Source organism: Grampus griseus (assembly GCF_964374135.1).
Source record: "Grampus griseus genome assembly, chromosome: 5".
Classification (NCBI taxonomy): Eukaryota; Metazoa; Chordata; class Mammalia; order Artiodactyla; family Delphinidae; genus Grampus; species Grampus griseus.
Genome location: NC_138998.1, coordinates 124,732,922 through 124,760,008, shown reverse-complemented (window position 1 = coordinate 124,760,008; position 27,087 = coordinate 124,732,922).

Sequence of the window (27,087 nt, the reverse complement as noted above, 5' to 3'; positions counted from 1 at the left end):
TAATTGTTTTGGGTTTGTTTTTGTAGGTCCTTTTCTTCTCTTTTGTTTCCCACTTAGAGATGTTCCTTTAGCATTTGTTGTAGAGCTGGTTTGGTGGTACTGAATTCTCTTTGCTTTTGGTTGTTTGTAAAACTTTTGATTTCTCCATCGAATCTGAATGAGATCCTTGCTGCGTAAAATAATCTTGGTTGTAGGTTGTTCCCTTTCATCACTTTAAGTATATCATGCCACTCCCTTCTGGCATGTAGAGTTTCTGCTGAGAAATCAGCTCTTAACCTTATGGGAGTTCCCTTGTATGTAATTTGTCATTTTTCCCTTGCTGCTTTCAATAATTTTTCTTTGTCTTAATTTTTGCCAATTTGATTACTATGTGTCTCAGTGTGTTTCTCCTTGGGTTTATCCTGTATGGGACTCTGCATTTCCTGGACTTGGGTGGCTATTTCCTTTTCCATGTTAGGGAAGTTTTCAACTATAATCTCTTCAAATATTTTCTCAGGTCCTTTCTCTCTCTCTTCTCCTTCTGGGACCCGTATAATGCAAATGATGTTGCATTTAATGTTGTCCCTGAGATCTCTTAGGCTGTCTTCATTTCTTTTCATTCTTTTTTCTTTATTCTGTTCCTCAAGAGTGAATTCCACCATTCTGTCTTCCAGGTCATTTATCCGTACTTCTGCCTCAGTTATTCTGCTATTCATTCCTTCTAGTGTAGTTTTCATTTCAGTTATTGTGTTGTTCATCTCTGTTTGCTCTTTAGTTCTTCTAAATCTTTGTTAAACATTTCTTGCATCTTCTCATTCTTTGCCTCCATTCTTTTTGTGAGGTCCTGGATCATCTTCACTATCATTATCCTGAATTCTTTTTCTGGATGGTTTTCCTATTTCCACTTCATTTAGTTGTTTTTCTGGGGTTTTATCTTGTTCCTTCATCTGGTACATAGCCCTCTGCCTTTTCATCTTGTCTATCTTTCTGTGAATGTGGTTGTTATTCCACAGGCTGCAGGATTGTAGTTCTTCTTGCTTTTGCTGTCTGCCCTCTCTCCTTTTAGGATTTTTTTTCAGGGTTTCTTCTGAAGAAAGACTCACTTTTTGAGTTAAAACCTAATTTGTTTATATCTTGTTTTGAAAGACATTCAGCATCCATTTTATCTCCTTTATATGTTCAAGAAATCCTCATTGTTTCTGTCCAAGCCTTCCTGGCTTTCCTGCATTACCACAGTTATTCATATTTTTATATTGTATTACTTCAGAGGGATTTGTGGTGGGAAGAAAAGGAAATGTGTATGTTTAGTCAACCATCTTCTATTGGAAGGCAGAACTTTCAAATTTTTTTTTTTTTTTTTTAGCTGTACATGGGCCTCTCACTGTTGTGGCCTCTCCCGTTGCGGAGCACAGCCTCCAGACACGCAGGGTCAGCGGCCATAGCTCACAGGCCCAGCCACTCTGTGGCATGTGGGATCTTCCTGGACTGGGGCACGAACCCGTGTCCCCTGCATCGGCAGGCAGACTCTCAACTACTGTGCCACCAGGGAAGCCCCAAGTTTTTAAATGATATAATTCAATGGCTTTTTCTCTTTTCATAAAAGCCTTATAGGCTATAAACCAGAAAGCTTTCAGAAAAAGCAGTCTAAAAATATAATTATGCACATACATTTAGAGAAGTTTCTAGTTAACTTCTCTTTAAAAATATTTGATCCTGAAGGCATAATCTAAAACTTCTTATCAATTACATTCTATTTTTGACTTATTTTCTTCTCAAAGATATATATTCTTGTCTGTCCCTTCTTCTTTTGGTTGGGTATTTAACGCCTTCATAATGTGTGATTCAAGGCCTTCTTGTCTTTCTTTGAAATTTTACTGTATTTTAAATTATTTTCTTACATACCTCTTCTGCCAAAGACCACTGATATTTTAGGTGAACCAGAATCCACTGAAGATTACAAGAAATATTCTGTGTACTATGTTATTTAAACTGAAAGGAAAATATAGTGTTTTGCTGAGTACTCTCAGATTTGTATATATCCATGAATTAATCCAATAAGAGATTTTTTTTTTTTGTAGTACGCAGGCCTCTCACTGTTGTGGCCTCTCGCGTTGTGGAGCACAGGCTCCGGATGCTCAGGCTCAGCGGCCATGGCTCACGGGCCCAGCCGCTCCGTGGCATGTGGGATCTTCCCAGACCGGGGCACGAACCCGTGTCCCCTGCATTGGCAGGCAGACTCTCAACCACTGCACCACCAGGGAAGCCCAAGAGATTTTTTTCAATGCATAAAATATGCCAGACATATTTTAGGCTCTAAATGTGACCAAGTGACCAGTGAGCAAGCCAGAAAAATCCCTGACCTCATGATTTTAGATTCCAGTGGGAGACAGCCAATAAGATAAATAGGTAAAAGATATGTGTATTATGGCTCTCTAGAGAAACAGAACCAATAGAAGTTATATATATAAGAGATTTATTATAAAAATTTGGCTGATGCAATTATGGAAGTTGGTAAGACTCAAGATCTGCTGAGTGAGTTGGCAAGCTGGAGACCCAGGAGAGCTGATGGTTTAGTTCTAGTCTGGGTCCTAAGGCCTGAGAACCAGGAGAGCCAAAGACATAGTCCCATTCCAAAAGCTGGCAGGTTTGAGACCCAGGACGAGCCTGTGTTTCAGTTTGAGCTTGAAGGCAAGAGAAAGCCAATGTCCCTACTCAAAGACAGTCAAGCAGAAGAAGCTCCCTCCTATTCAGGAGGATCAGTCTTTTGTACTATTCTGGCCTTTGATTAATTGGACAAGCCCTGTGTATATTAGGGAGGACAATCTGCTTTACTGAGTCTATCTCTTAAAATGGAAATCTTGAAAATAAAAACAAATTAGAGATGAAACTGACCCTGAGGCTTAGAACATATTCTACTCATGCAGTTGTAATGTATACACAAGGAGCCGACTATAACATCGTGGAGATTCATAATGAAGGACTACAATGCAAATTTAACTGTAGAAGTGGCCCTGGAATTGTGTTTGTTTGAAGCATTCAATTTAATGATGGGCTGTGACATGCAGTGTCACTTGAAGTGAATGGAAACTATGCCAGATTGGTTCTAGACCAAGTTCACACTGCATCAGGCACAGCCCCAGGGGCTCTGAAAACCTGGATAATCAGTAATTGTCAAAACCTGGATAAGCATGTGTTTTAGGGGGTCATATCAGCAAGGCACAAGGCGTGGAAGAAGTTAATAATGGTTTCAGGGGTTGTATGGATTCCATTTATTTGAATGGGCAGGAGATCCCTTTAAATAGCAAACCAAGAAGCTGTGTGCACATTGAATAATCAGTGGATATATCTCTTGGGTGCTTATGAACAGCTATAGAGGACTGCTCAAGTAACCCCTGCCAGGATGGAGGCATTTACAATTCATCACCTACTGGAGGTTATTACTGCAAATGCAGTGCCTTAAACATAGGTGAGGTGAACAGCAATCTATGTTCCTCCAATCCATGCCTATATGGTGGTACATGCATCGTGGACAATGGACTTTGTTTGCCAATGTAGACAATTATGTACTGGTCAGAGCTGCCAGCTTAGTCCATGCTGCAAAGATGAACCCTGTAAAAATGGTGGAACATGTTTTGACAGTTTGGATGGTACCGTTTGTCAGTGTGATTCAGGTTTTAGGGGAGAAATGTGTCAGAGTGACATCGATGAATGTGCTAGAAACTTCTGCCATAACAGGGCCCTTTGTGAGAATACACATGGCTCCTATCACTGTAACTGCATCCACGAGTACAGAGGAAAATACTGTGAGATTGCCACTTCCTATCAACATGTGTTGACTCCATGACATGTTAAATTGGCTGAAAGAAAAGGAATATTTTTTATAACAAGGATATATTTACTGGTGGTGGTGTTCGTCCTTTGCCATAAGATGTTTAGCTGAAAGAAGAAACACTAGGCTGAAGCTGAAGACAGATACTTGGGACCAACCACAGCTGTTTTGCCAAGACCATAGTTTGATTCAAAGCTAAATAAGAATATTTACTCAGACATACCACCCCAGGTGTCTATCCATCCTATTCCCTACACTCCAAGCATTCCAAGTGGCTCTTGGAACAATCTTTACTGAAATTCCTTTGAAGGATCTGTTATACCAGAGCATCCTGAATTCAATACCTTTAACCCTGAGTCTATGCACAGACATGGAAAAGCAGTAGGTGTCTGTACATAGCCCCAACCTTGCCTCCCTCTCATCCTTTGAACTCTCCTCCTGACAGTGACTCAATAGAGAAGCCTAACACAGACATCCACCACGGTACTAAAGTAGTGGATCTAGATCCTTGCCTCTCCAAGAAACGTCTAGAGGAAAGGCTTTCTCACTCATACAGTGCCTGGGAAATCCTGTCTGAAGGGAAATCCCATAGCTCCTTTCCGTCTGAATCATGTGATGACACTGGGTATCACTGGCATACATCGGATTGGATGCCAAATGTTCCTATGCCACATATATAAGAATTCCCCAATTATTGATGAGCAGACACTCCTGTATTCAGCATATCCAAATGCCGTTGATACAGACTATAACCCTGGAGGTTACGACTTTGAAAGTGATTTTTCTGCCATCACTGTAAGACTTTCGTGTACCTGATGAACCATCAACATGACCTCCAGAATTCAGTGATCAGTTTGAATCCATAAACCCTCCAAGAAACATGCTTGCTCCAGGTAGTTTGGGTTCTTCATTGAGAAACCGGCCAAAGTTCAACTTGAATCACTTATCTGCCCATTTTCTATCGTGTCAGTATGTCTGAACCTCAAAAAGTAGGCACTGGTGAGAACAATACTAGTAGAGAACCCTATGCCCCTTACTCTTCAGGGTATCAAAGAAACTTTGAAGCCTCCACTGTAGCAAACATGCCTATGTCTGTATACATGCCCACATCTTCCTCCTCAGATATGTCGGCATGTTCAGAGTCTGAGATCTTGACGAGTGTCCATGAGAGTGCCATGACAGCCACTTTGAAGAGGTGACAGTTCCTCGACTAGATTCATAACAACATATGGAAGTCTGATGCTCAAACTCCCCTCAAAGTGCCTGGACTTTAATGAACCCAGAGATTATATAAGTAATTTTCGTCATTGTTCTTTGCAGCTGTGCTTAAGTGCTTTTTCTTGGTGAGCTAAAATGGGCATGGCTGTACTGAATTCCACAGTTCTTGATGTGTGAATCATTTCTAGTGTCCTAACCGACTGTCACTGGTTGAGATTTACATTGGTGCCATTTATGAACATATTTTTTGTATTTACATTTGTGTTAAAATCATGAAATGAAAATCAGTCTTGACATCTTGTTAACATGATTCATGTATTTATATAGATTTAATCATTTTAATTTTCCTGGTTTCTTTAGATAAATTTTATATACAGATTTGATTTTTTATAGCTTTAACTAGATTTTCAAGATATTTTGTGCATTTGTCTTTGGCCGAATTTTGATGGTGTTAGTGTCACTGCCTAGCACACTGATTTTTTAATATAATTGGGGTTTCACTATTTGCCATTTTCCACTGAAGTATGACATCTCACTGATACATTTCAATATAATCATTCATTTCTAGCGCTATGTAAGATGAGGAAAGATCTGATACATGAACACATCTTAAATGGTTGCTGTAATTTAGAATTATAAGCATTTTTCATTATTGGAGAGTGTAAGGGGGACCTTCTGCACACCTGTTTAGAACCAAAACCACCATGACACAGTTTTTTCTTTTTTCAGTAGTGTCTGTATATTTGTGATGCTGTGGTCTTGTAAAGGATTTTTACTGAAAACTACCATTAGCCAGTCTTCTTACTGACAATAAGATTCTTGATAAAATTAAAACAAGTATTAACCTCATTCAGAAACACCCTCACAGGCACACTCAGAATAATGTTTGAACAAATATACGGGCACCTCATGACCTGGTCAAGGGGACACATTAAATTAACCATCATACAATGGTATATTAGGTGTAGTGTGTGTGTCATGTTGAGGAATAGCCAGGAGGCTGGTGTGTCTGGAATGGAGTGAACATGAGGAACAGAAGTAGGAGATGAGGCCAGAGAGCTAACTGGGGGCCAGATATACTCAAGCTTGGTAGACCATTGGGCTGTTACTGGAAGTGCGAACCAATAGAGGGATTTGAATGAAGAAGTGACTTGATCTGATTTAAGGTTTTTTGTTTTGTTTTGTTTTTAAAATTTTTATTGGAGTATAGTTGATTTAGAGTGTTGTGTTAGTTTCAGGTGTACAGCAAAGTGAACCAGTTATACACACACACACACACACACACACACACACATATCTCCACTCTTTTTTACATTCTTTTCCCATATAGGTCATTAGAGTATTGAGTCGAGTTCCCTGTGCTATAGAGTAGGTCCTTATTAATTATCTATTTTATATATAGTAGTGTGTATATGTCAATCGCAATCTCCCAATTTATCCCTCCCCCCATGCCCCGCCTTTCCCCCTGGTAACCATAAGTTTGTTTTCTACATCTGTGACTTAAGTTTTGAGTCTCGTTGGCTGCAGTTTTGAGGATTGACTGAAAGACACAGTGGTGAAAGCAAGGAGTTCACTTAGGATGCCTGTAGTGGATTGAATGGTTCTCCCCCCAGGTATGTCCACATTCTAATCCCCAGAACTATGAAGCTTACCTTATTCAGAAAAAGTGTCTTTGTAGATACAATTAAGTATCCTGAGATGAGACGATCATCCTGAATTGTAAGAGAAAGACAGGAGAAGGTTTGGGACGGATAGAAGAGGAGGAGGCAATGTAACCATGGAAGCAGAGATTGGAGCGGTGAGGTCACAAGTGTAGGAACCCTGACAGCCTCCAGAAGAGGCTGGAAGAGGCAAGGAAAGATTCTCCTCTAGAACCTCTAGAGGGAGCATGGCCCTGCCCAGACCTTGACTTCGGACTTCTGGCCTTCAAGACTCTGAGGGAATAAATTTCTTTTGTTTCAAGCCACCAAGTTTATGGTAGTTTGTTAAGGCAGCTTCAGAAAAAAATAATACTAAGCCCTTGTGGTAATCCTGGTGTGAGAAGTCTCTAGCTCAGCTCTTTCCCATGAACTCTGGATTCTGGCTGCCTGATGGCTGGCACTTGGATTACCCAAAGGCCCCTCAATCTCAACTTCCAATTGTCCTCCCTTCCTCCTTCAGATTCTGCTCCACTTCCTAAATTCCCTACTTCAGTTGACTGTACCTCATTCTTCTTGGCATTTATTTCACTCTAGGTAGTTTTACAAACTACTTATTCCCAAGCAGAGTTAAGCACTTTCTTTCTTTTATTTTCCTCCCATAGGACCTTGCCTACAGATCTATAATAACATCGATTATGTTCTATTGTGTGTTTATCTCTTTGACTGCACACTGTGAAGGGCAGGGGCTATGTTTGATTTATTTATCTCGTGGTCTAAGCACCCGGTACATTGCCTGTTTAGAGCATATGCTTAATATGACTTGATGATTTACAACATGAGTAATCTATCTTTCGAGTCAGTCAAGCCAGAAGTCTTGGAGTTGCTCATGGTTCTTAATGCCTCATTAACTCCTATATTGAATTGGCCGTTGACTCCTATTCACTTTACTTTCCAAGTGTCATTTATATCTGCTTCCCGCTCTCTATCCTTGCTGTCATCAGTTTGGTTTTCATAATTGTTCACTCGAACCATTTCAAAGCACTTGCTTCCTCCAGTTCTATTCATCTATGGTCTATTTACCACATGGCCATGAGTATGAGGTTTTAAACATGTACATTTGGTCATATCCTTTCCTGTTAAGATGACTTGTCTGACACACAAGTTTTTTCATGATCTGGCTATTTTCCTGTATGTCTTCATAATACATCTATGCTGAACTACTTGTTGTTCATTCATATAAATCTATAAATCTATATCTTGATCATGGGGCATTGATGACAGGCCCTCAGGGCAGAAGGATTAGTAAGATATGATTCCTGCCCTCATGAATTCTTAGTTGAATATTGGAGACAGTTATTTAAAATGTTATAAATGTGACAATAAAAATGATTATAAAGATGATATAAACACTTGAAAAAAAATGTAACACAGATTGGGGGATGAAATTGTCAGATCCAAACTAGTAGAGAGGATAGGGGATAATATATGAGCTATCTGAAAGGATAAGTAGGAATTGCTCAGGTAAGGAAGAAAAGGTGACTTTTAAATTTTCAGTTAGAGGGAACTATATATGCAAAGGGAGAAAGTGCTTTGTTAGGGAAAATGGTTGCATGAGCCTGTGCGTATGAGTTGGGGTAGTGATGAGACTGCAGTTAATGGAAGGGGCTAGATCAGAAACTACCTTGTATACCAGGTTAGGTATTTGAATACTCTGTTCAAGGCAGTGAAGAGTTATCAGAAGATGGAAGTATATAAGTGGCATGATCATATTTGTGTTTTAGGGAAATAATTCTGTGAGGAATCTAATGAATGGATTGGAGTGGAGCAAAAATGGTGACGATGGAAGACCTTGGCAATGATCCAATCTGGTAAATTATAAGAATTTGAATTAAGCCAGTTGTGGGGAATCAGAGAAGAAGATATAAATTTGAAAAGTAGAAATATTAGTAATTGATGCCTGACCATGTGGGTCAGGGAGAAGGAGTCAGGGATGATTCTTAGGTTTCTAGTTTCAAAGAAGAGAAAAACACAGGGAATATAGGAAAAGAGTATTTGGAGGAAGATGGACACATTGAACTAAGATGCTTATTGGATATCCAAGTGGAGACACGAATGCACAATTACATGTAATGCTCTGGAGCCCAGAGCATTAATTTTGGTTTCAGATGTATATATTTTGGAGTCACTGGTATATAGACATTATTTGATGCCATGGAGATTATACCATATCAGACAGGAAAAGTACTAGTGTAAGAAGAGAATAGATGAGAAAAAAAGTCCTGTTTAAACTCAAAAAGTCTGAGGACCCCAATACTTAAGAGATGATTGAAGGAAGAGTGAAAAGTAGAAGGACAAGGAAGGAGGAAAACCACAGAAGAGTCTTAAAGCCAACTTAGGAGAGAGTTTAGTGACACAGGAGCTGCTCTACAGATTTAGGTGTGGCAGGGAAGTCAAGTAACATAAAAATTTCTTTGATTTTCGGCAACAGGAAGGTCTTTGATGATGTTGATGACAGCGGTGTCAGGCGAGAGCTGAGGATAGAAACTGGCTTACAGCAGTGGTTTAAGAGCAGACAGGTGTTTATAAATTGGACATAAGAGTGTCGACAACTTTTTCAAGTAGGAAGTAGTTTGGCATTGAAGAGAATGATATAGGGTAGTAGCTACAAGAAACAAGGGGTCAAAAACACGACTTTTCAAACAGAAAAGGTATTGAGGATATTTATACGCTGAAGGAAAAGAGCTAGAAAGAGAGGGAGAACTAGATATATGGTCAAGAGGGGATAATTAATTTAGCAATATCCCTAAAGATATGGAGGAAGAATTAGGTACAGACCTCAGGAAAATATATTTAGCTGTTTACCTTTTAGAATTTAGAATTTTTCAGGGAAAATGGTACCTAAAGAATAGCAAGATAATGGCTTAAAAGACCTAGATATGAGCACTAAAACTCGTTGAAATAAAGATACATTTAACTTACCTTGTTAAAATCTGAGAAAAAAGTCAACATTTTCTACTGAATGCAAAATGATTTTTTTAAAAAGGACATATTTTTCCTATATATTAAAGACTAGCATAGATAGCTGAATCATATTGTACATTATAAACAAGAAAGGATTAAAAACAGCTATAAAGGATAGATTTAATATGAAATATATAAATTATGACAATATTTATAAATGAGTTAAACTTCTCTATTAAATGAACAATACTTTCATGTAGGGTTTTAAAAATTCAACAAAATAATGTTGAAAAAAGATACCATTTAAGCAAAATCACCAAAAAAGTTAAAAGTTAAAGAATGAGCAAAGATCAATACAAACAAAAAGAAAGCTGGCATCCAAAACAAAACCATTACCAATCTATATTGATAAAAGGTAAATTCACATTTTGCCATTATTTTTTCATCGCTCTCTACCCCTTTTATATGTGTGTGCATTTCATTAGTGAGTTATTGTTGTTATGTTTTAAGGCATATTCCAGAGATCATATTCTTTCACTAATAACCACTTAAATAATGTAGATAACATCAATTTTTGTATCTCACACACAAAGAATATGTTCATAGGACATTAAAACATGATCACGTATTAGAACACATAACCTCAACATGTTATAAAAAAACAAAGTTTACGGGACCCAACCCCTGAACACAACGTAGGACAAACAGAAATTAACACTGTAAGTTTGATTTAAAGACCCAATAACTTGGAAATTAAAAAAAATTATCCTGAATAACTTCAAGGTCTAGAGGAAAACAAAATTGCAATTACAGGATATTTAGAATAGAGTGAAAACCAGAGTAGTAAGAATGTACTCAAGATTTTCAATGTGTTATTTATTTTATTAAATAAGAAAAAATAAAGCTTAAACAGGCTGTGTTAATACAAGGAGTTAAAAGAGGGTTATACAAGGAATCTAGGAACATCAGTAGAACAGAACCAAAAAGATTAAAGCAGAAAATTATGAATTTAAAACCAAATTCTAGTATATACATTCCAAACACAGTTCATTGAAAGGATCAATTACTAGACAAACCTCAAGCAAAACAACAAAAACAATAACAGCAACAGGATAGAGAGCAAAAGAAAGAGAGAAAGAGAGAGGGATTTTAAATGAAAGTGGTCATAACCACTAATTCCTAAAGTTTCTTTATTATAGAGGTAATAATTGTTCCCCAAATTACATATAAATATAATGCATTTCAATTAAAGTTGTAAATTTTTTTCAGGGACAGATTTGACAAAATAATTCTAAAGTCATCTATAAAAATAACGTTTCTGAAGTTAAAAAGCAAGTAAAATAAAGTGTTTGGTTAAACATGCTGATATGTAAAAATTGTTTTACAAAGTAAGGAAATAGGGGCTTCCCTGGTGGTGCAGTGGCTAAGAATCTGCCTGCCAATGCAGGGGACACAGGTTTGAGCCCTGGTCCGGGAGGATCCCACATGCCGAGGAGCAGCTGAGCCCGTGCGCCACAACTACTGAGCCTGTACTCTAGAGCTTGCGAGCCACAACTACTGAAGCCTGTACCCCTAGAGCGTGTGTTCCACAAGAGAAGCCACTGCAATGAGAAGCCTGTGCGCGGCAACGAAGAGTAGCCCCCGCTCACCGCAACTAGAGAAAGCCCGCACACAGCAACGAAGACCCAACGCAGCCCCCCCCCAAAAAAAACCGTAAGGAAATAATATACACAAAACTGAGGATAGTGGTTACCTCCAGATGTGTGTGTGCAAAGGAGAGGCAGGGGAATAGGATGGGGTGTACATGAGTAGATGTAAGTTAATGTTCCTGTTCTTGGGCTGGGTGATAGATTAATGGGTATCCATTTTATTATTAAATAATAAATGAATAAATGCTAAATAGATAAAGTAATATAGATCTATTCCAACAACTATGATTGACCAAGAATTATGATTAATTCAATTTCATGCATCTAAATCTCATTGTGAAAATTTAATAAGAGAGAAAAGCTAAAGAAAATTTTAAATAGAAGAGTAATATGTGTGTGTGCAGGGGAGGAGAGAAGGCACTAAGGAATAGAATTTAAGCTTCTTGGCATTAAAATATATTGTAAAGCTATGTTAATAAAAATAGCGTATTTCTGGTCCAAGAATACTTGGTCAATCTAAAGAAACAGAGTAGGAAGTCCAGAAATAGAAGTGTTTGTGTGTGTTAATGATTTATTGAAGAGAATTTAGCATAGTGAACCTGGACTATCTACTTCTCAATAGATTTCTACTATCTTCCGTAATTTGATATTTCAAAGCAATATAAGAATAAATCATTTAAAAATTATTTTGGGACAGTTGCTAAAAATTTAGAAAAAGATTAAGTTCCATCCCTTGCTTCCATAATAACTAAAATAAATTCTAGTTGGATTAACTGTTTAAATAGAAAAGGAAAGCATAGAGATTTTGTGAAACAATATGAGCCAATATTTATATAATCAAGAATAATCTTACAAAGAAAGGCTTTGTAAGGATAATGTCAAAGGACTAAATAAAAAGCTGTAAGAAGGAAATAAATCAAAAGCTTTTGATTTTCGCCTCTTCTGTTAAACAATATCTTGGAGTGTGCCCTTCCTCCTCTAGGACTCTGGATAGTTGCCTTCAGGAAATCTTGGCCAGACTCATTTCTATGCCCTTTTCAGAGAGATTTGCCTTTTCTTTGGGGGTATATGAATATTTTTTGATTTATCCTTGAAGTCAATCAATTAAAAAGGACATGAGTGAGTTATGAGTGAGTCATAGTCTGCAACAGATGTACCTGAAACACATATACTCTTTTACCTGACATAGTCAAGTTCTTTCTTCACTTTTGAAAGACTTTTCTATATTATATCTTTGAATATTTATTTATTTATTTATTTATTTATTTATGGCTGCATTGGGTCTTCGTTGCTATGCGTGGGCTCTCTCCAGCTGCGGTGAGGGGGGCCATCCCTCGCTGCAGTACACGGGCCTCTCATCGTGGGCCCCCCACCCGCTGCAGAACATGGGCTCCAGGCACACGGGCCTCAGCAGTTGTGGCACGTGGGCTCAGTAGTTGTGGCTTGCAAGCTTTAGAGTGCAGGCTCAGCAGTTGTGGCGCATGGGCCCAGCTGCTCCTCCCAGACCAGGGCTCGAACCTGTGTCCCCTGCATTGGCAGACGGACTGTCAACCACTGCGCCACCAGGGAAGCCCTCTTTGAGTATTTTTAATAAAAATATTTTGTTGAATTTAGGAGGACTGGTGAATATTACCCATTTCTTTCCCTCTCAAATTTGAAAGCAAGAAAGAAATAAGACCCAGGAGACAGATTAATAGAGTTTAAGATGTTATCCTTATTATAATAAAGCTGGAAAGTATACGTTGAGAGCTGAGGCCAAGTGGGTTTATGATATTCCTCCTGAATTAGACAGATTTGCTCACCGTGTTTCATGCCCCTCAGTCAGCCCTCTAACTTGCCCTGAGATGCAGAGCTGGCTGTACCTCTCCACAAACAGGAAGGTCAGAAGCAAGGGCCAAAAGGCACAGATCCACCCCTTTCCAGTCCTTTATTCCAAATTCACCCATCAGGTAAATCAATCTGTCCTTGGGGAAAACAGAATGAAAGAACAGACTCAAGGTGAAATGGTTGTTTCATATTTTTTCCTCTTAGGGAATTGAGTAGAGCTTTCCTCCTCTCAGTAGAAAGACGAGCAGGAGATTCTTTGCTTGAGCAAACTTCAATCAGGTTCCTGAATCTCCTCCTAGGCCCATCTGCGCCCTTCCTTGTAAAATCTAGTTTTAGGAAGAACTTTGCTAAGTCAGTTTGACAAGAACCCTGCATACCTGATGTCTGATCACCTTCGATCTCTGATCAGGTTCCTCACCCTCACCCTCCCCATCCCGCAGGTGATGTTTTCTCATCCTGGCCTGTCTTCAGCAAAGGATCTTGTCAGGTCAGTTTAGCCAGAATCCCCCTTACCCCTGATGTTTCCTCTTAGTAATTTTCTGTCCATTGACCCTCACCCTTTCCCCTGGCTATAAATTCCCACCTGCCTGTGCTGTAATCAGAGTTGAGCCTAATCTCTTTCTCCCGCTGTAAAGTTCCATTGCAGTGGTCCATATACCTGTTACGATGGTCCCAAATAAAGTCTGAATGACCATCTTTAACAAGTGTCCCTGAATAGTCTTTTTCCATTAAAAGGGTTGTCCCAACATTATTTGGAGGGTTTTCTGCTCCAGACATCAATTATGACAGGTTATCTTTACCTAGATTCCATCATTTTCAGTTTTTCTCAGATTGCTTTAATCTCTCTTTCATCTGTCTTCCTTCTGACTAGCTCTGTCGTTCCTCCATGACAATTATTCAGTCTGTAGCCATGCGTATTATGTTTCCTGTTTTTAAAAATTCATCCATTAGGTCTTTGATAATGCTGTTTAGGTCCTCAAATTGTTTAATTAAACCTGCAATGCTCTCATGTCATTCTTTTAAAAAAAAATGTTTGAGCATTTTTGTTAATGTTCTAAATAGTTTGAAGCACTTGGGAATTTTTTTCTCTTGGTTGTGTATATTTTTTTCTTTCTCTCTCTCACCCCTTTCTGTCCTCCCTCCCTCCCTCCCTTCCTTGCTGTCTTCCTTCCTTTCTCCATGTAGCTTGCATGCATGCCACGCCATTCCTTTTTCTAGCTTACTCATGCTTGCGTGGCTCTGCCCAGAAATTTCATTTAGTCTGAGAGTGTGGGCAGATTCATACCTCCCTTTCCACCATACCTTTGACACATTTCCTTACTCCACTGATTCACAGTTTGAGTGCTGAATTTTTGGTGGTCCATCTACTTTTTGTAGCACCATAGCACAGTGGTGACTGAGAGGAAGAGCTCAGCTTCCGAAGAAGGGGGTGTGCCATCATTTTTGGAAGACATGAGCTCTGCTGTCTCTTCCAAGATTGTGTAAACCGGTGGAGCCACTCTAGGACCCACTCTACCCAACTGGGGGTTGTATTCCATCCCTGGGGGAGAATATCTTTGCATTTCAGGTGGGATCTCTGCCCTCTGCCACAACCCCTCCCCCGGTTTGGTGTAACTCTGGATCTTGTCTCCTGACAATTTTTTTTTTTACTAATTTCTACAAATCCTATATAGTATTCTAGAGTCAGAAGAGGGGAAAGATGAGACCTCTAACCCTCTGCATTTAGCTCCTTTGAGATGTGGGGTGTGGTTGGCATAAGGTCCCTTCCCTCCCCTAAAGATGTCTATACCCTAATCCCTGGAACCTGTGAATAGGTTATGTTACGTAGCAAATGGGACTTTGCAGATGCAATTAAAGTTACTGACCGTAAAATAGGGAAATTATTTTGGATTATCCAAGAGGACCGAAGCTAACCACATAAACCCTTAAAAGCAGAGAACTTTCTCCAGCTGGAGGCAGAAGGGATGAGGCAGAAAGAGAATTCAGAGAGATTCAAAGCATGAGGAGGACTTAACAGGAAGTTGCTGGTTTGCAGTTGTGGGAACAACATGATGAGGAATTCAGGCTGAGAGAGGCTCCTGGCTAACAGCCAGCAAGGAAACAGAGACCTCAGCCCTGCAGCCCAAATAACTGAATTCTGTCAACAGCCTGGACGAGCTTGGAAACCGACGCTCCCTCAGAGCCTCCAGATAAGAGTCCAGCTTGCCAACAACTTGATCTCAGCCTGTGAAACCCGGGCCAGAGGAACCAGCTGAGCTCACCAGACTCCTGACCTACAGAACGGTGGGATCATAAATTAGTGTTGTGTTAAGTGGCTAAACTTGTGGTAATTTGTTATGGAAGCTATAGAAAATGAACACATGGATATATTAGTTAGAAATGACACAATTTTTTTTTTTTTTTTTTTTGTGGTACGCGGGCCTCTCACTGTTGTGGCCTCTCCCGTTGCGGAGCACAGGCTCTGGACGCGCGGGCTCAGCGGCCATGGCTCACGGGCTCAGCCGCTCTGAGGCATGTGGGATCTTCCCGGACCAGGATACGAACCTGCGTCCCCTGCATCGGCAGGCAGACTCTCAACCACTGTGCCACCAGGGAAGCCCCAGAAATGTCAAAATTTTGATGACTAGACTGGTCTGTGAGCAGGATGGGAGGGGTAGGGGTGGGGTTCACTCTGCTCTGCTACCTGATTCTGCTTCAGGTTCTTCTTGGGTACCTTTCTTGGAAAGAATACATATTTAGACTCTGCTCTTTTGGGGGAGTTATATTGGTGAACTTATTTTGTTAATTTTGAATATATGTGCTCTAAATCATGGTGTATTGGAAGAGAGAGAATCAGTATAGCTTCATTTAGCCATCTGAATCCAGAAATCTCTTGCTCATCAAATCATCAGATATGAGAGTGAAGGAGCATTCCATGAGTCTAGAATCAGAACACATTAGTGAAAATAAAGGCTATTTGAAAATAAAATAAATTATATATATATGTGTGTGATAGTCAGTTTTATGTGTCAGCTTGACTGGGCCAGTGGGTGCCCAGATATTTGGTTAAACATGATTTCTGGGTGTGTCTGTGCGGTGTTTCCAGAAGAGATTAGCATCTGAATTCATAGATTGAGTTAAGCAGATTTCCCTTCTCAATTTGGATGGACATCATCCAATCTGTTGAGGGCCTGAGTAGAGTAAAAGTTGGGGTAAGGGATAACTTGCTGTCTCTGCCTGACTGCATGAACTGAGACATGGATCTTATGCCCTTGAACTGGGACTTACATCATTGGCTCTCCTGGTCCTCAGGCCTTTGGACTCAGACTGGAACTACACTACTGGCTTTCCTGGGTCTCCAGCCTGCAGACAGACTGTGGGACTTCTCAGCTTCCATAGTCCATAATGTGCACCAATGCCTTACAATAAGCCTCTATCTATGTCTATCTATCTATCTATCATCTATCTATCTATTTATCTATCTATCTATCATCTATCAATCTATCATCTATCAATCTATATATCTATCTATCATCTATCTATCTATCTACTATCTATCATCTATCTATCTATCATCTGTCTATCACCTATCTATCTATCTATCATCTATCTATCTACTATCTATCTAATCTATCATCTACCTATCTATCATCTATCTATCATCTATTCATCTATCTATCATCTATCTACTATTTATCTATCTATCTAATGTATCTATCATCTATCTACTATCTATCTAATCTATCATCTATCTATCTATCATCTACCTATCTATCTATCATCTATCATCTATTTATCTATCTATCTATCATCTATTATCTGTCTATCATCTATTTATCTATCTATCATCTATCTATCTATCTATCATCTGTCTATCTATCTATCATCTATCTATCTATCATCTATCTATCTATCTATCATCTATCTACCTATCTATCATCTATCTATCTATCTATCATCTATCTAATCTATCATCTATCTATCATCTATCTATCTATCAGCTATCTATCTATCTATCTATGTCTATCTATGTCTATCTATCTATCATCTATCTATCTATCTATCTATGTCTATCTATGTCTATCTATCTATGTCTATCTATGTCTATCTATCTATCATCTATCTATCTATCTAATCTATCTATCTATCATCTATCTATCTATCTATCTATGTCTATCTATGTCTATCTATCTATCTATCTATGTCTATCTATGTCTATCTATCTATCTATCCATCTATCTATCTATCATCTGTCTCCTATTGGTCCTCTTTCACCAGAACACTGACTAATACAGGGTATGTGTATATTTATATGTACACACACTAGACATAATAGACTTTCATTTTATTCATATATTAAAGCTGAAAATAGAAATTATAAAATATTTTTTATTCTTCCTGCTGGAAAAGAAAAGTATAAAAGGCAGTTATCACTTTAACTTTGAAGAGAATATCAATAGTAGCCCCAAACACTCACCTTGGTGTCAGGAATCAAAATTGGAATCCAAGAATGAATTTCTCAAAAAGACCAAGATTTTATTGTTTTGGTCTTTTAGTGTTTTCATTCCACAAAAATTTGCTGGGAACCCATCTTGTGTCAGTACTAGATGTTGAGGAGTGAATGATGAGCAAGATGGATATTATCCCTGCCTTTTACAAGCATTTGTGACAGCCCAGGAGAGCAAGTTTGGTCCAATTAAATCAGCAAGGGTAGATTCGTATTGATGCAAATATGGTTGACCCAGGCACTCTTCTGTACTATTGGGCTGTACTGGTGTTCCTGATTTAGGGTGTACTGGAAAATACCAGTCACTAAACAAATGTCATGAAGTAGAGGATGTGAGCATCTATGGGAGTATGTAATAAGAGCCTGCCAGGCAGAGGCAGCAGCAAGCTTAAAGACCTAGGAGACAGAGAGCATGGTAAGGTGATCTTACTGGCAGGTGTTTTTCATGGTGGGAGGAAGGGAGTGGAGTGGGGTTGGGCTAATTGCTGGACAAAGGTCAGCAGCTGTAAGGTAATACCATTTTGTCAGTCTTGATCAACTGCCACAATAACCTGGGAAACTGGGAGATAAGCCTGATTTTACTTTTTCCAACTTTATTGAGATATAAGTGACATATAACATTGTGTAAGTTTAAGGTATACAGTGTAGTGATTTTTTATGTATACGTTGCAAAATGATCACCACAGAAAGCTTAGTTAACACATCCATCACCTCATATAGTTACAATTGTTCTTTTGTGGTGAGAAATTTCAAAATCTACTCTCCTAGCAACTTTCAAATATACAATACAGTGTTGTTAACTATGGTCAGCATGCTGTACATTGCATCCCCAGGACTTATTCATGTTATAACTGGAAGTTTATACCCTTTGACCAGCTTCATCCATTTCCCCTACTTACCACCCTCCACCTGTGGCAACCACCAATCTGTTCTCTGTTTCTATGAGAAACATAGAAGAGCCCACATATAAGTAAGATCGCACCATATTTTCTTTCTCTGTTTGACTTATTTCACTTAGCATAATGCCCTCAAGTTTCATTCATCCATGTTATTACAAATATCAGGACTTCTTTCTTCTTTACAGATGAATAATATTCCTTTGGATATATATTATATATATATATATATTTATTATTATTTTTCTTTATCCATTCATTCACTGATAGACACTTAGGTTGTTTCCATGTATTGGCTATTGTAAATAAAGCTGTAATGAACACAGAGGTGTAGATATCTCTTCAAGAGAGTTATTTCATTTTCTTCAGATATATACTCAGAAATGGAAGTGCTGGATCATATGGTAGTTCTACTTTTAATTTTTTGAGGAACCTCCATACTGTTTTCCATGGTGGTTGTACCAATTTACATTCCCACTGACAGTGCCCAAGGGTCCCCTTTCCTCCCCATCCTTGCCAAACTTGTTATTTCTTGTCTTTTTTTAAAAAAAATATTTATTTATTTATTTATGGCTGTGTTGGGTCTTCGTTTCTGTGCGAGGGCTTTCTCCAGTTGTGGCAAGTGGAGGCCTGTGCGTGGGCCTCTCACTATCGCGGCCTCTCTTCTTGCTGAGCACAGGCTCCAGACGGCGCAGGCTCAGTAGTTGTGGCTCATGGGCCTAGTTGCTCCGCGGCATGTGGGATCCTCCCAGACCAGGGCACGAACCCGTGTCCCCTGCATTGGCAGGCAGACTCTCAACCACTGTGCCACCAGGGAAGCCCTATTTCTTGTCTTTTTGATGATAGCCTTTCTAACAGGTGTGAGGTCATAGCTTTTTGTGATTTTGATATACATCTCCCTGATGATTAGTAATGTTGAGTATGTCTTTATGTATTTGTTTAAGCCTGACTTTTAACACATATTCTTCACTAGGCATGTTTTATCCACACTCCATAGGATGGGAAAGTTCAGGGAAATTGATGCTGAGTCTATAGATCAATTGTTATTATCACGTTCTGTGGCTGATGACTCCCTTATCTTTGATGGACCCCAGAATGTGGTTGCCAACTGCCTCATATTCCTCTATTCACTCATTTCTCCATTTTTTTCAACAAACACTGATTGAATAGCCTGTTCGTCCCCTTTAGTTGGGCACAGATCCATGTTAGTTTTCTACCACTGCCAGCAAGTTACCACAAACTTAATGGCTTAAAACAACACAAATTTATTATCTTACAGTTCTATAGGTCAGAGTATGATGCTGATCACTAGGCTAATATCAAGGTATTGGTAAGCCTGCATTCCTTCCTTGAGGTTATAGGGAGAATCTGTTTCCTTGCTTTTCCCAGCTTCTAGAGGCTGCCCACATTCCTTGGCTTGAGGGACCCCTTTATATCTTCAAAGCCAACAGCATAACACCTCTTTGACCCTGCTTGCCTTGTCATATCTCTTTTTCTGATTCCCTTCTGTTTCCCTCTTCCATTTTTAGGAACCCTTGTGATGACACTGGGTCTACACAGATAATCCAGGAAATCTCCCTATTTTAAGGTCAGCTGAATAGCAACCTTAATTCCACCTGTGACCTTAATTCCCTTTGCCATGTGACATAACATAGTCACAAGTTCTAGGAATTAGAATGTGGACATCTTTGCTGGGGCCATTATTCTGTCTACCACATGATTCCTTGGACTCTGCTTCTTGTCTTTTCTTAGTGTGTGGCATAAAAGTCTGATTTCTTTATTTTTTTCCCTCTAGGCACTCCTCTCCCTAGAGGAGTTGATCTCTTGCCTGTGGCCCCCTCCCCCGACCACATCATTTTTTTTTTTTTTTGCAGTACGTGGGCCTCTCACTGTTGTGGCCTCTCCCGTTGCGGAGCACAGGCTCCGGACGCTCAGGCTCAGCGGCCATGGCTCACTGGCCTAGCCGCTCCGCGGCATGGACCACATCCTTTTTACACCTCACTCATCTCCCATCCCTACCTGCCTATCTGACTCCCAGGCCTGACATTTTCTGGCTGTTTTTTTCCATCCTCTGTTATCAACTACATTTTTGAGTTCAAGGCACATCTTATACTTTGTCTTTGGACAAGCAAGCTATTCTATTCTTCCTAATATTGTGAGTTACATGGTTAAAAAGGTAGAGAGTTAATCATAGCAAGTGATGATAATAAGCCCTCCTATGGTTTCCAGCTGTGAGAAAGGACAGCTACTGCCCTTCTGCTTGGTGTTATACGGTAATAGCTGCTGTTCTTAAAATTTCAATGCAAGCTCATTCATCACTTTATTTTTCAATTAGCTTTACCACAGTAAGAACAGTGTTAGAAATGGCTTATGAGGAAGGACTTACAGAGCCAGAGAGTATGAGAAGCAGTGACATTATTTTAAATTTTTACAAGGTTTGCAAAGTACTTAGAATCAAGGAGATTATTTTTATTTGCACTTAGAGGAAAGGTTAGTAGAGAAAACAATTTTTTTTAAGAAAAAGTACCAGTCAAATAAGCCATTAATCATGTGAAAACCATGAGGAAACTTTTAGTTTACACTTAACAAACATGAAGATTAGGTGAAAATTTCACAACAAATCACAGAAACCTATTGAATTCACAGCTGAAGAATTTTTCAGTGATTTGGGAATATTTTGTTATATGGTTTAAGTATTTTATTCCATTCTATTAGAAATCTGGATTTACAATAAATGGGGAAGATGACCTAAAGGTACATCGATGATACCAATTTTCTAAAATGGCCATTTGAACAATTTGGTTATGTTCTATTTTAATTACAGATAATACTCATTTTTCTTTTGTCTTTATTCAACAGGCAAAGCAATGTCTATTCTTAAAAATTAAGTTTCTAAACCTTACATTTGTTGTGGACAGAAACTAAACCTACCTAGAATGTTGATATTTTATTACTACAATAAACCAGTTTCAAGGTTCGCTAAAATATACAATATTTCAATGAAAAGTGATCAATGAGGAAAAATGAGAAAATAACACGTACTTTCATGGTTTTTAAAATTTTTCCATTTTTAAAAAACAGGTCAAGCTATCAGCAGGAACAATATACATACCATAACAAGTCCTAGGTGAAAAAAGTAGACCTGGTTTAGTTTCTTTGATTACCCTCAGGCTGAATTATCTACCTCTAAGATTAAGGCCAAGTTTCATAACCAAATCAGGTGGAAGAATAGAAAGTCTTTAGTGGACTTTCAGTTCATTTTGCCAGTAAATAGCAATTTAGAAGAGAGATATGAAAATAATGAAAATATATGTCTCAACATGACCTCAGAAACCTACCCACGTACTTTTGTCCCTCCAGTAAATGAATTCTGTTTGGTGGTGGTGATGTATGTTTGATTTAATGAAAGTTTGAAATCCTGATGGTATTGGAGAATAGTTAGAGCAATCTGTATTATTCATTTTAGCTTTTCTCCTAAGGCTCAAAACTGAACCACCAATTTATGATGAGCTCTCCTGGGCATTCAGGTGAATTTCGTTTTCCTTGGGTGGTTCAATTTAGTGGATGGAATTGCAGCGCAGTAATCCAATATGGTTTAAAAGCACTTGAGTGAATAAGTCACTTGAGCAATTCTTATTGCTCCTGAAGTTCCCAATAAGCCATTTCTGTAATTTGCTTGTAACATTGGCAACAAATCTGATTAGTAAATATTTTCTTATCTGACAGACCCACTGTGCTTTTTGACACGTGTTAATAGGAAGAAAAAGACATTTATTCAGAACCTTCTCTACCCAATTTGAAACATACTCAAACTTTCTGGGCCCTGGGCTGAAAATGCTTAACATGGTCACTGAATGTATCACCTGGACTCATCTCATAGGTCCTAGAGTTATCAGAAATCTGGGAACAGAGAACTAATAAGACATGATATGAAATATATAAAAAATGAATGCAAAAGGAAGTTCTTCATTTCTTAAAATATTGACAGAATTTTACTTAGCTGATGTTTGAAAGAGACTCACGGACACAGAAAACAAACTTATGGTTGCCAAAGGCAAAAGGGGGTGTGGGGAGAGGGATAAATTAGGAGGCTGGGATTAACATATACACACGACTTTGTATAAAATATATAACCAACAGGGACCTACAGTATAGCACAGGGAACTATACTCAATTATGTAATAACCTATAAGGCAAAAGCATCTGAAAAAGAATATATATATATATATATATATATACACATATGTATATAAAACACTGAATTGCTGTGCTGTACATCTGAAACTTACAAGATATTATAAATCAACTATACTTCAATAAAAAAATTTAAAAAAATAAAGAACTGATGTTTAAGAGAAACACCAGCAGTAAGGAGAGGGGATTTTTTATGTGTGCCTGTGTCTTATGTTGCAGTAATGAGAAGAATCTAAATCACATTTCCTGTAATGTCCCAAGACTGAATGTTATATGTTTGACTTTAAAAAAGCACATGTTGAGAAAAAGAAACCAACGTGTCTTCTATGCTAAGGAATGGGACTTTGAGACACGCTTCAGAGAACAATGTGGGTGGGGAATTTTTAAAATGAATTGTACACTTGCCACGTATACAGAAAATTTTGATCGAGACAGTCCTTTGAGTTTTAGTAACACATGGGATTTCACACTTTCTCTGAGCAATTCAAGTTTCCTTCTTAGAATCTTTTAACTGCCTAGCTTGAATTGTATCATCATAAACTGAAGAATTTATGGGCTCAAATGTAAAATTGTTCTTAAAAATAAAGTAGAAAAATAATTTTAGTAATAAAAATATTGGGTAAGGTTTGAAAATTCTTATTAAATGTAGTACTCAGTGGAAGAGAAAAGACTTCTTAAGTAGATAAAGTAGATTCCAGTGCATCACTGTTCCATCCATACTTGGGATTATGAATTAAAACCCTTATATAGTACAAGATGGATAATCAGAGATTGGATTTTAAAATTAATTAATCTAAATGCCTCCTATTTTTGCTATTAAAAATTCAAGTGTAGAAAATTGTATTTGGTACTGAGAGAACAACAGAGGACACAAAAGTAATCATTGGTAAAAAATGAATTATTTAATTTTAATACAAAAATCAAAATCATAAAATTTAATGGATCTTATTCTGGGAAACCTATTTAAAGAATTTGTCAATTTAAATAATTTAAAGCATAAGATTATACATTAGTTTTTTTCTAGTTAACATTCAAAAATGTACTTAGTATAAAACAGAGCTTTGTTATATAAAAACCTATGTTAGTGTAGAACATCATAGCTTAAGTGAGATAATTAGACATTTTGGATAATTTTGTTTCTACGTACCTCTTTCTTCCTAAAATTTTACTGAAAGGATAATGCTTCTGTGAGTAGCAGGCAATTATACTGTTAACTTAAATATTTATTTTAGAAGAGATGATTTGGATGTTACTCATAAATGAGTTTGAAAGGGCTTGATCTTACAGTAATTGGCATGAGTCAACATGTTTTTGACAAATAAATCCCGTCAAATGAATTGACTTTTAAAAAATTGAAATAATCATGGTCATAGATAATCCCCTTCAAAAAAACCACAAAAACTAAAACCCACCTGTCTAGATGCAGTTGCTATAGTTACTATTTTATTTTTGAATTTCTGGAATATAGTAATAACACCTACTATTTGCTGGCCAACTAGTTTATGCCAGACACTTTTCTAGGAACATTTCATGACTTCTCATTAAATTCTCAAAAAAGTCATGGGGCTATTACCCTCATATTACAGGTAAAGAAAATAGGGTCTCGGTTTAAATAGCTTGTCCTGGGTGGCAATGAAAGTGCAGGAGGCAGAGTTGGAATATGTCTATCTTTTCCTGAAGCCTCTGTTTTTTGCCTCCACTTTGGGTGGCCTCACCCAAGGCCAAAGACAGCACTGGCTCTAGGATGACCAACTCTTTCAGTTTTCCCATGAAAGAGGGATTTTTGGAACGTGGGACTTCAAGGCTAAGCTTGAGAAAGTCTTGGGCAAACCCAGGTGAATTGGTTACTTTATCTGTAGGCGTGCTCTTCTGGTTACTGCATAGTCAGCAAGGCCATACGACTGTATTAGAAGCTTCCTATTTGTGTTAAATTATCTGCACTGGTCAGGCCATTTCTCTAACCAATAAGATAAAACCAGAGAGCTGCCTCCTACAATAGCGGTGTAACTGTGCTGGCCAGCTCTTGACATACAGGGAGAATTGAGCCTGCTATTCATCAATTAATCCCAATCCTTAGCTTAACTTCAGAACTCTTAGCTAAAATTAGTTCAAGACATATTATCATAAATATATAAAGTAAGACAGTACAAAACATATTAAAGCAGAAAATTATGAATTAAAAAAAGAAATTCCAGTATATACATTCCACAGTTCATTGAAAGGGTCAGTTACTAGACAAACCTGAAGCAAGACAACAAAAACAATGACAGCAATAGGAGAGAGATGTATTTTCATCCTTTGTGCCTAATGCAAGCAGAATTGGGGTGTTCTGGTTAAAATACTCTTTTTATTTATTTGTTTTTTTATTTTTTATAATTATAGTTAATTTACAATGTTGTATTAGTTTCAAGTGTACAGCAAAGTGATTCAGTTATACATGTGTATCATATATATATTCTTTTTCAAATTCTTTTCCATTATAGGTTATTACATAATATTGAGTTTAATTTCCTGTGCTATACAGTAGGTCCTTGTTGTTTACCTATTTTATGTATAGCAGTGGGTATATGTTAATCCCAAACTCCTGATTTATCTCTTCTTATCCCCAGTTGGTCCCCCTCTTCCCACCCTCCTATCCCCTTTGGTAACCATAAGTTTGTTTTTTACTTCTGTGAGTCTATTTCTGTTTTTTAAATAAGTTCATTTGTATAATTTTTAAATTAATTAATTAATTAATTTTTGGCTGCATTGTGTCTTCATTGCTGAGTGCAGGCTTTCTCTAGTTGTGGTGAGCGGGGCTACCCTTCGTTGTGGTGCATGGGCTTCTCATTGCAGTGGCTTCTCTTGTTGCGGAGCATGGGCTCTAGGCACACAGTCTCAGTAGTTGTGGTGCGCGGGCTCAGGAGTTGTGGTGCATAGGATTAGTTGCTCCATGGCACATGGGATCTTCCCAGACCAGGGATTGAACCCATGTCCCCTGCATTGGCAGGCAGATTCTTAACCACTGCGTCACCATGGAAGCCCTCTATCATTTTTTTTAGATTCCATACATAAGTGATATCATATGATATTTGTCTTTCTCTGTCTAACTTACTTCACTTAGTATGATAATCTTTAGGTCCATCCATGTTGCTGCAAATGGCATTATTTCATTCTTTTTTATGGCTGAGTAATATTCCATTGTATATATATATAGCACATATTCTTTATCCATTCATCTTTTGGAAGCAACTTATATTGCTTCCATTTCTTGGCTATTGTAAACTGTGATGCAATGAACATTTGGGTGCATATATCTTTCAGATTAGTGTTTTTGTTTTCACTGGATAAATATGCAGTAGTGGAGTTGTTGGATTGTATAGTAGTTATATAAATATATATATATATATATATATATGGCATCTTCCTCATCCATTCATCTGTCTTCCATGTCTTACTATTGTAAATAGTGCTGCTATAAACATTGGGGTGCATGTATCTTTTTGAATTAGAGTTTTCATCTTTTCCGGATAAATGCCCAGGAGCAGGATTGCAGGATCATAAGGTAACTCTATTTTTAGTTTTTTAAGAAACTAAAGAGCTTCAAGATGGTGGAGGAGTAAGATGTGGAGATCACCTTCCTCTCCACAGAAACATCAGACATACATCTACACGTGGAACAACTCCTACAGAACACCTACTGAACACTGGCAGAAGACCTCAGACCTCCCAAAAGGCAAGAAGCTCCCCAGGTACCTGGGTAGGGCAAAAGAAAAAAGAATAAACAGAGACAAAAGAATAGGGACGGGACCTGCACCGGTGGGAGGGAGCCGTGAAGGAGGAAAGGTTTCCACACACTAGGAAGGCCCTTCACTGGCGGAGACAAGGGGGTGTCGGGTGCGGGGAGATTCAGAGCCATGGAGGAGAGCACAGCAACAGGGGTGCGGAGGGAAAAGCGGAGAGATTCCCGCACAGAGAGGATCAGTGCCAACCAGCATTCACCAGCCCAAGAGGCTTGTCTGCTCAACTGCTGGGGCAGGGGGGGGCTGGGAGCTAAGGCTTGGGCTTCGGGGGTCGGATCGCAGGGAGAGGACTGGGGTTGACGGCGTGAACACAGCCTGAAGGGGGCTAGTGCGCCACAGGAAAAGTTCTGGAGCTGAAAAAGAGGCAAGAGACCATTCTTTCGGGGTGCGAAAGGAGAGGGGATTAAGAGCGCTGCCTAAACGAACTCCAGAGACGGGCGTGAGCTGCGGCTATCAGCGTAGACCCCCGAGACGGGCATGGGACGCTAAGGCTGCTGCTGCCGCCACCAAGAAGCCTGTGTGAGCACAGGTCACTCTCCACACTGCCCCTCCCGGGAGCCTGTGCAGCCCGCCACTGCCAGGGTCCCATGATCCAGGGACAACTTTCCGGGGAGAACACACGGCGC